Here is an 8,364-nt window from a genome sequence, read left to right as displayed (position 1 = left end):
AATTTGCAAAAGAGCAGACATAAAGCCAATTTTAAAATGAATGTTGGCCTCAGACTAACAGGGAAAATGCACCATTGGCTTTGATTTTTAAACACATTAGTTCTCTCAAAGCCTGAATCAACGGAAAAAGGAAACTGAGCGATGGATAACCCTTTACTTGCTTAGGGATAGGATTTATCCTTACTCTGTCTGGCAAGAGTATGGCTTGCTGTTGGGTGACTGTGTGCTATTGCATTTCCCTCTCAGCAGCTCTGCCTGCTCCCATGTCCCAGGTAACCACCAGGGTGGTCATATACTAAAAGTAGGTACCAGCATGCTCTGGATTGGTGAGAATTGTAGAATCACAGAATAGTTTGGGTCAGAAGGGACCTTTAAAGGCCATCTAGCCCAACCCCCCTCCAATGAGCAGGGACATCTTCAACTAGAACCGGTTGTTCAGAGACCTGTCCAACCTGACCTTGAAAGTTTCCAGGGATGGGGCATCTGCAACCTGTGGGCAACCTGTGCCAGTGTTTCACCACCCTCATTGTAAAAAGTGTCTTCCTTCTATCTAGTCTAAATCTATCCTCTGTTAGTTTACAAACCATTACCCCTTGTCCTATCGTAACAGGCCCTACTAAAATGTCTGTCCCCATCTTCCTTATAAGCCCCCTTTAAGTATTGAAAGGCCACAAAAAGGTCTCCCCAGAGAGAAGCATCCATGAAAAATCTCAGAAGGTCTATATGCACTTGTATTTCAAAATAAAACAAAATAAGGAATTTCAAAATTTCCACAGAAGCGCAATGTTAAGGAGAAAAAGATTGCTTGAAAGCAATCAAAACATTTCATTTTGATAAAAGTCCAAATACTCCAATTTATTTTATATGCTGATAGAATTGAAGCTACAGTTTCCCAAAGAAAAGTCAAAATGATCCAATTCCAACAAGACACTGTGAGCTCATAAGATATCGTTTGAACAAAATGCCACTGAAATTGAGATATTCCCACAAGAAGTCAACATTTTGAGGAGATGACATTTTTTCCTGATGGGGAATATTCTGACTGGCGGCATTTAGCAGTTCGTCTTTGCACTTTGCCTGCACAACTCAAAGGTGTTTTTGTGGAAGGACAAATGCCACGTCATGAAGGAGCCGAAATCCACCACGTTAGAGAGGAGACACCTGCTGGGGACCGAGCTTCCTCCTCGTGCTGCTGAGGGTTGACTCATGAAAGCAAGGTCGGTCTCGGTGTGCGAAACCTCTGCCGAGCAGGCTGTAAGAATTAGTCATTTTTCCCCTCTATCCCTCATTTATCAGCCTCCATCTGGTTATCTTTTGTGTGGATCACAGGCACTTCTGTTGCCAAAGTTTGCAGAGCACTCCTCTCTGTTATGGCTCGCTCGGTGGCAGGGACCGGAGGCGTTGATGCGGCAGGGCTCACCGATAACAGCATCGCTTGGGAACGTGCCGAGCACTTTCCTTCTGCCCTGTACAAAAGCAGCCCGACGCCGGGTACCTGCACGCACCGAGCTCCACGTGCACGGCTCCCCGCTGCTTCCCCCCCATAAACCGTCCTCTGCCGGACAGAGAGCAGGGAGCCCGTTTGGGACCGGCGAACCGGCAGGAATTTAGCTCGCTTACGGAAGCAGCAATGGCCAATAGTACCGCGCTAATGAAGTGGTGGGTGACATGGCAGCATTTTAAAGGCCGTTAGGTATCTGCAAAATACACAGGTGCCCAAACCCTTTGTCGCAGCATCCCCAGCGCGGGAACGTGATTCAGCACGTGGCTGTCGGGAACACACCTGCTGTTCTAAAGCAAGATCTGAAGGAGAAACCTCCAGGCTCGCAGCCTGCTGAAAGCACCTCTCTGAGCTCGTTACCTCGTACCAGCCACGTGAACCGAGATCCGTCCCTACGGAGCGGAGAGACGGACAGCAGGAGATACGGACAGAAGAGGCGGGGATCAGCAGGCAGCTGCCATTTGTGGAAAACCCCCCGTTTTCCTGGTAACGAGACCTCTGCGGATTTGCAGCGAGGAGACCGTGTGGTCCAGGGCTGCTCAGGGTCAGCCAGGACACAAGGTGCAAACAGCTCTCTGAAGACAGGCAGTTCCTGCTCTTGCAAGGCACAAACCCATGGTCCTGCCTGGCCTGCATTTGTCACAGGAGGGAGGGGAAACCAGAAACACGGGACACATCCTTAATTGTGCCCTGCTACGAAAAAAATGGGATCTGTCTGTCTTCCCTGACTGGCTGAGCAGGGCTCTGCAAACAAGCTTTCTGGTGCAAAAGTTCACAGTTCCAGTGACACGTTTTATTCTGCCAGTGTTCTCCACTGCTGACCTCCAGATCGCTCTTTGCACAAGCCTTACTCCAGTAAGCACACATCCTAGGGCACGCTCCGGTAGCAAGCACAGGAACAGCAGAATACAAAACCAAACCAAATTCTCTTAAGCCTAAACAACTACTTCATGTCATCCAGCCAGCTCAAAGGCACCATAAAGGTCACCTGAGGCTTCAGGAGCTGAGCAAACTTGGTGCAGAGCTGAGACCTTCTGCCAAGCATGTTCCTGGATACACAATGACCTTCTCAGCTTGCAGCTCCCCAAACTTCATCGCCAATCGCTGCCTTTGACCAAGCCCAGGCTCAGAAGACCACAGGCAGGCTGGGCTCGGGAGGGCTGCTAGGATCACCCCCTCCCCGGGGCTGGCACCGCGACAACAAGACTTACCCAAGGTCCAGGGACAGCAAGGGGGAGATGCATCAGAGAGGGCTGAAGGAGGCAGATAAACTTCTGCTGTTGATGTGACCCCATCTGTGAGTCCTTTCTAATTAAAGCAGGGCTCACAGCCCAGCCGCACACACAGCCCTGCTGCTAATTAGGAACGGCTGAGCACTGACACATTAACCTCCCGGTCTCGAAACATTAACTTTACCAGGTGTAATACCTTCTAGCTGACATAAAGGTTAATAATCTGCATCCAAAACAGAATCCAGCTTGGTAAATACCCAGTTAACCGGGTTTTGTCAGAGGCAGCAGCAAAATGCAAGGTCTGGGAGGGCTGAAGGGAAGCCCCGAAAAGCTGGGTATGGTGTGTGCTGGCACGCACACCCACCGCGAGGGACAGCCCAGGACCTGGAAGGAACGGTCAGTGGAGCACGCAGGAGCGATGCCTTCAGAGGGCATCTGCGTAGGCTCCGACGCCAGCAGTAGCTAGGCTGAGGGAAAGCAATAAAACGAAATAAATAAAGGAATTCTTTGCTGTCAACGTTCAGCAAAATATTTTTTCCAGCTTTTCTCCCTCGCTCCCTCCTTCTGAACCGTTCACCAAAGGTTTCTGTTGTTTGAAAGTGAATTCAAAGCAACAGTGGTTGGATTCAAGTGATGTGCAGTAAAATGGAAGGGGTTTTTTTCCTAACTTTTAATTTTTGTTTTGCCCTCTGCCTTCCAGAAGAGGGAACTGGAACAGGGAAGGATGAAAAACGAAACGAACAAGGCATAACTGAATATTCAACTTGGTTTGAATGTAATTGCCTCATTTAGCATCATTTTGTAGAAAATGATTCTTTCCGTACAACAGATTTGAAACATTTAAAAATAACGGGTCAAAGAAGTGCTTACTTTCATTCTGACCAGTGCCACAGCTAGAACAAGTGGAAATGGGCATCATCACACTCTCATGAACGTACCACTCCGCTGGCCCGACCCCATGGCACTGGGCGCTTTGATGGAGATGAAGGGAGAAGCCTCCGCAGCTCTGGGAGCACGAACAGCTGCAGGGGCTCGGGGTGCTTTGCAGGGCTCAGCCACTTCACTCAGCCGTTGCTATTTTAGCTGAAAGCTCTTTTTTTCCCTCCGCAGCTGAACCGACACAAAGAGCGTCAGACACATTCGTCATCAACGAGACATCCAGCATTTTTCCCAACTGCTGAACTCATGTTGCCCCTGAGCTCCTCCTCATCTTACTGTCTTCCAGGTGTTCAAGTTCCCCCATTCTGCAACCATCCACGATGTCCTCGTTCTCCCTCTCCTCTTCTACAACCATTAATTAAACTTCATCTTTCCCTTTCCAAAAATCCGCCTTACCTTCTCTGTCACAACCACTTCTTCACCGGGACCTCTCTGAAGGCACTGCATGTGCACGGGGACACGTTCAGCCCCACTGCCGTTTCTAGCAAACTTTCAACCTCTGCATCAAATCTCCAGCCCAAAGTCTCAACTCTGCTTTTACTGAAACTGAAAACTTTCTGGGAGAGACAGAGTACCAGCCCAGCCAGCCAAGCTGGCAGAACCAAAGAGATCATCCAGTGAGACAGGAGAAGAATGAAAATAGTGTTTTTAATATCATTTACAGCAAACTTACAGTATGTATTTCACATCACATATTTCTAAACTGCTCATCTGGAAAATATAAGCTGCAAAAATACAGAACACAGTACTCAAAATATATCGAGCATGTGGTTTCTCTTTCTTTCTTTCTTTTTTTTTTTTTTTTTTTTAAATCAATTGTACAGCGAAACATTTACTTTTCCAAACCAGGTTTTGGTTTATTTCGGAAGTGCTGCTACACATCTGCAAAATTACCAGCAGTCACACCAGCACCCTTCAAAGACCTTTCCGAGGACCACTTTCCCTTGGGCACTGTAGGAAAAGACTCACCTACAGCCCGAGGCAGGGGAGAGGCACCTGGGCTCATCTAGGTCCCATGCACGCTGCTGTGGACCACCTGTGGAGATGTCCTACCTGGGAAGAACCTTCTTCACATACAACCACCCACAAATGCTGCTCTGCCTAAGTGACTATGAAGAACAGCAGCAATGGTATGAGGGACAAACGTCACTGCCTGGTCTGGTACGGAGGCAGGTAGATACTCCTCCGATATTGTGGACCCTGCACAGAGCTCTGCGGGGGAGTCTCGAGCCATAGGTGTCGCAAACTGCATGGGGTGGTCTTGTTCCTCCAACAAGACAATCAATGTGGAAGCACCCTCCACGCAGCGATGGAAGATTGCGTCTGCAAACCAGCCGCCAGAGAATTCCTGAGCTTCTGAAGACTGGACAAAACTCATCAAGATCCTAGTTAGGAGCTGCATCAGGATTTGGAGGGCAGGTGGCAGACCTGCCTCACTGAGATGTGTTAATTCCGTTATTACACCATGGAGAAACATGAGAATGGAGGAGGGAGTGGGTTAAGGAACAAAGTACGTTCCTAACATTCTTATTAGCCAAAAAAGCAGCCCCTCAATGTTTGCAAGAGCCACAGAGGGGCCAGCTGGTTGACTTAAGGACAGGAGAACTTTCCCAATCTGCTTTGAATTTTAAGATCTCAAGTTTGCTCAGCTGTAGCTGCTGCTGAGGGGGTGGAGAATAACCAGGTGACACAGGCAAGGCATATGATCCTGATCAACCTCTGCATCAGGAAAACAAGCCAAGAGAAATCAGCCAGACTAAAACTTTGCTTTTCCTCCATCATGAATGAAGCACAGCCACGGACCGGCTGGGCAGCAGTGTCACTTCTGCTCACAAACCCCGTCAAGTCACAAGCTGCTCTCCTCCTGCATATTTAAGCTGCCCCCCCCCCCCCCCCCCCCCAATCTGGCTGGTTTTCATACGGTGCTTGTGTCTCCTCTATACAAGGCAAAAGAAATTTTAACATTTTCTCATTGCCAGCATTTCCCATCTAATGCCATTTATGCATTTCTAGCTCACACGACCCCAAATGTCCCCGTGCCTGGAATGTGATATAAGTACATACAGCAGGGAAAAAAAAACATTTCTGCAGACCGCATTTGACTTGTATCAAAATCCTAACAAACACCACATTTATTGTACTTTATTTACATGGTAGTCACGTATAATATAATACAATACAGCGTTCCATTTGCAGTGGTAGGCACTATGGGTTTTAAAAGGTCACAGCTCTTCCCCCTCCTCCCATCCCCTCCCCTCCTCCCTACGGACGTGGTACCCACGCCAACCAAGAGCTCCCTTCTGCATGGTCCCAGCGCTGCTGCGGTTTTCCGCTGAACCCCGCTCTGAGACGGCTCCTTCCCAAAAGCAGACGATGGGAGCTGCTTTCACGCGCTAACACGGAGGCTCCCAAACTTTGGTGGTCACTGGCAACCCTTGACATTTGTCGGGGATGGTTATGCATAGCCTCATCACCGTGCTTTGCACCGAAAACACTGTGAAGGCAATGTGGGGCCGTAGCCGAGCTACAGACCTCTGAGCACAGCTTAGGGGCCACCTGCGATCGACAGAGCACAGTTTTGGTCCCACTGCGCGTAAGACTTTAGGAAAACGGCTGTGAGTCTTCAAGAGGGACCATCCTCCTCCGATCAGGCAGAAAGCATCGCGGGCGAAGAACAGGGGCATTTCTTCCTTTCAAGTTCACACAGTTAAGAGTTGTGAGGCACCGAAAACACAGCACTGAGATGTAGTTTACAGTGAGGGGTAAATGCACTGGTAGTTGTGCGACGCCACGCTGTAAAAGAAAAGGGTGTTGAAGGGCTAAGCTACACATGGCAGGGAAAGATGCCTTTTGCTGTCCTACCAACTGGCAATTTAACTGGGAAGAACTAAGACATGTTAGGCCATATGCAACTCTCCGATTCCCGAGAGATTTTTCCTTCCGATCTAAGAGCTGTGCAAACACTGCAAATAAAATTTGCACCACCTGCTTCACCTTAGTACCAATTTGTTTTTGTCTGGGTTCGTACCCTTCTTGTGTTTGCTCTCAGTAATTACTCAAATGAATGCATTAACTGGTAGGAACACAGGAAGAGGCAGAGAATTTCAAGCATCTGTGAGAGAATATTCCTGGAAAGTGGATTGAGCTGGAAGCCAGCGCTTTGGCTGTCCTGGAGCAGTGTATGTCCAGTGGCGCTCTGCCCACTGGCATTGAGCACAGATCCTCTTACTCAATTCCTAATCACATACTTTTCAACTAAATATTTGTACTGATGAGACAACTCCAGCCCAGGGAACTCAGGGAGTGGAAATATTGCCCATGATTTCTATGTCCAGTCAGAACAAACCAACGCATATGAATTATGAGAAAGCTTTTCTGAACCCGTTCAGACCACAGATGATATGCAGAAACGACCTTGCAAATACACTGGAGGCATTTCCTTGGTTTTCTCAGCAATTCACAAGGAAGAAATAAAAGGGAGAATTCATTTATGAAGTTGCTATAAATTATTTGCCGAGTTGGAGTTGACAAGTTTCTTATTGCTTTCTGCCATTTGCAGGCACCAACTTTGTGTAGAACAAGCCCAGTACTACAAAGTGTCATGGTATTGCTAATCTTTTACTTCCGTAGGGTGTGACACTCTGCTCTGTTGCACTTAATCTGAAGAAAGTGGGGGAAACATCGCAAAATCCTGTTATCCCAAAGACCCCATCCCTGGAGTCACTCCATTCACCAAACAAGCAAGGTTTTGGCAAGCGGAACAGCGTATACACTATGCACATCCTACAGTTCCACTCCTGCAGCCATCTAAACGGGTTCCTCTGTCCATGTGGTTTCTCCTGAATTTCCCGTGTCCTCTCAGGACTGAGGGATGCGCGTGGCCCAGCAGCTGTGACAAGACTGAAGCTGAAGGAAAAGTGGTCCACATTCACACTCCATCAAAGAAAACACCCGTATTGCTTCCCAGCAAACAGAGCCTCCTCCTGCTCCACTGGATTCAGGGAACAGACAATGGCCAAAGATTTTACTTGGCATCGCTAGTTAATAAAGAAGTACCTAACATCCAAAAACTGCTGAAAGGCCATTTTTCAGTGAAGCAATTGTATTAAGACTCAGATTGGCTAAAAATGTCAATGGAATAATAGAAAGCATCTTTTGCAGCCTAGAAGTAACAGACAGTGTATAAAAGCAGAACAAACTATAATATTTTGAGCATATGTAATACTAAGTGAGACCTGCTGGCATCCCAGGCAAATTCAAATGCCACTCAATAACTCTGAACATGTCGTATTGCCTTGGTAGAGCTGAGCTGTGCTTTGCCATGGGGAGGAAGGAAGAACTGTGGCTGGAGAAAGGACACTGATGGTCAGTTTGGAAGAAACGCCCACAAACCGTGGGTCTCGGGAGGGCAGGGCAGGTGAGTCTATCCAGGAGAATGGAAGGGTGGATAATCCTTTCAGGGACTCCAGCCACAATGCCCTGGTTGTTCCTTTCCTCTTTAGATCAATCTCAACTATCAGACAAGCGAAGCTGAGCCTGGCTCATGCCAAAGGTTCCCATCACACAATTGCCCATCTTAATAAACCGCTGCCTACATTCACACCGATTGTATCTTGGCTGCCTTGTGGGGACAGGGGAGTGGCATGCTGGAAGGAAAGGAGAATATCCAGAGCCTCCTGGAGTTGCTGCCAA

The sequence above is a fragment of the Vanellus vanellus genome, assembly GCF_965231255.1.
Source record: "Vanellus vanellus genome assembly, chromosome: 11".
NCBI classification, from domain to species: domain Eukaryota; kingdom Metazoa; phylum Chordata; class Aves; order Charadriiformes; family Charadriidae; genus Vanellus; species Vanellus vanellus.
The sequence above is the reverse complement of the archived record's forward strand: the minus strand, read 5'-3'. Positions refer to the sequence as shown.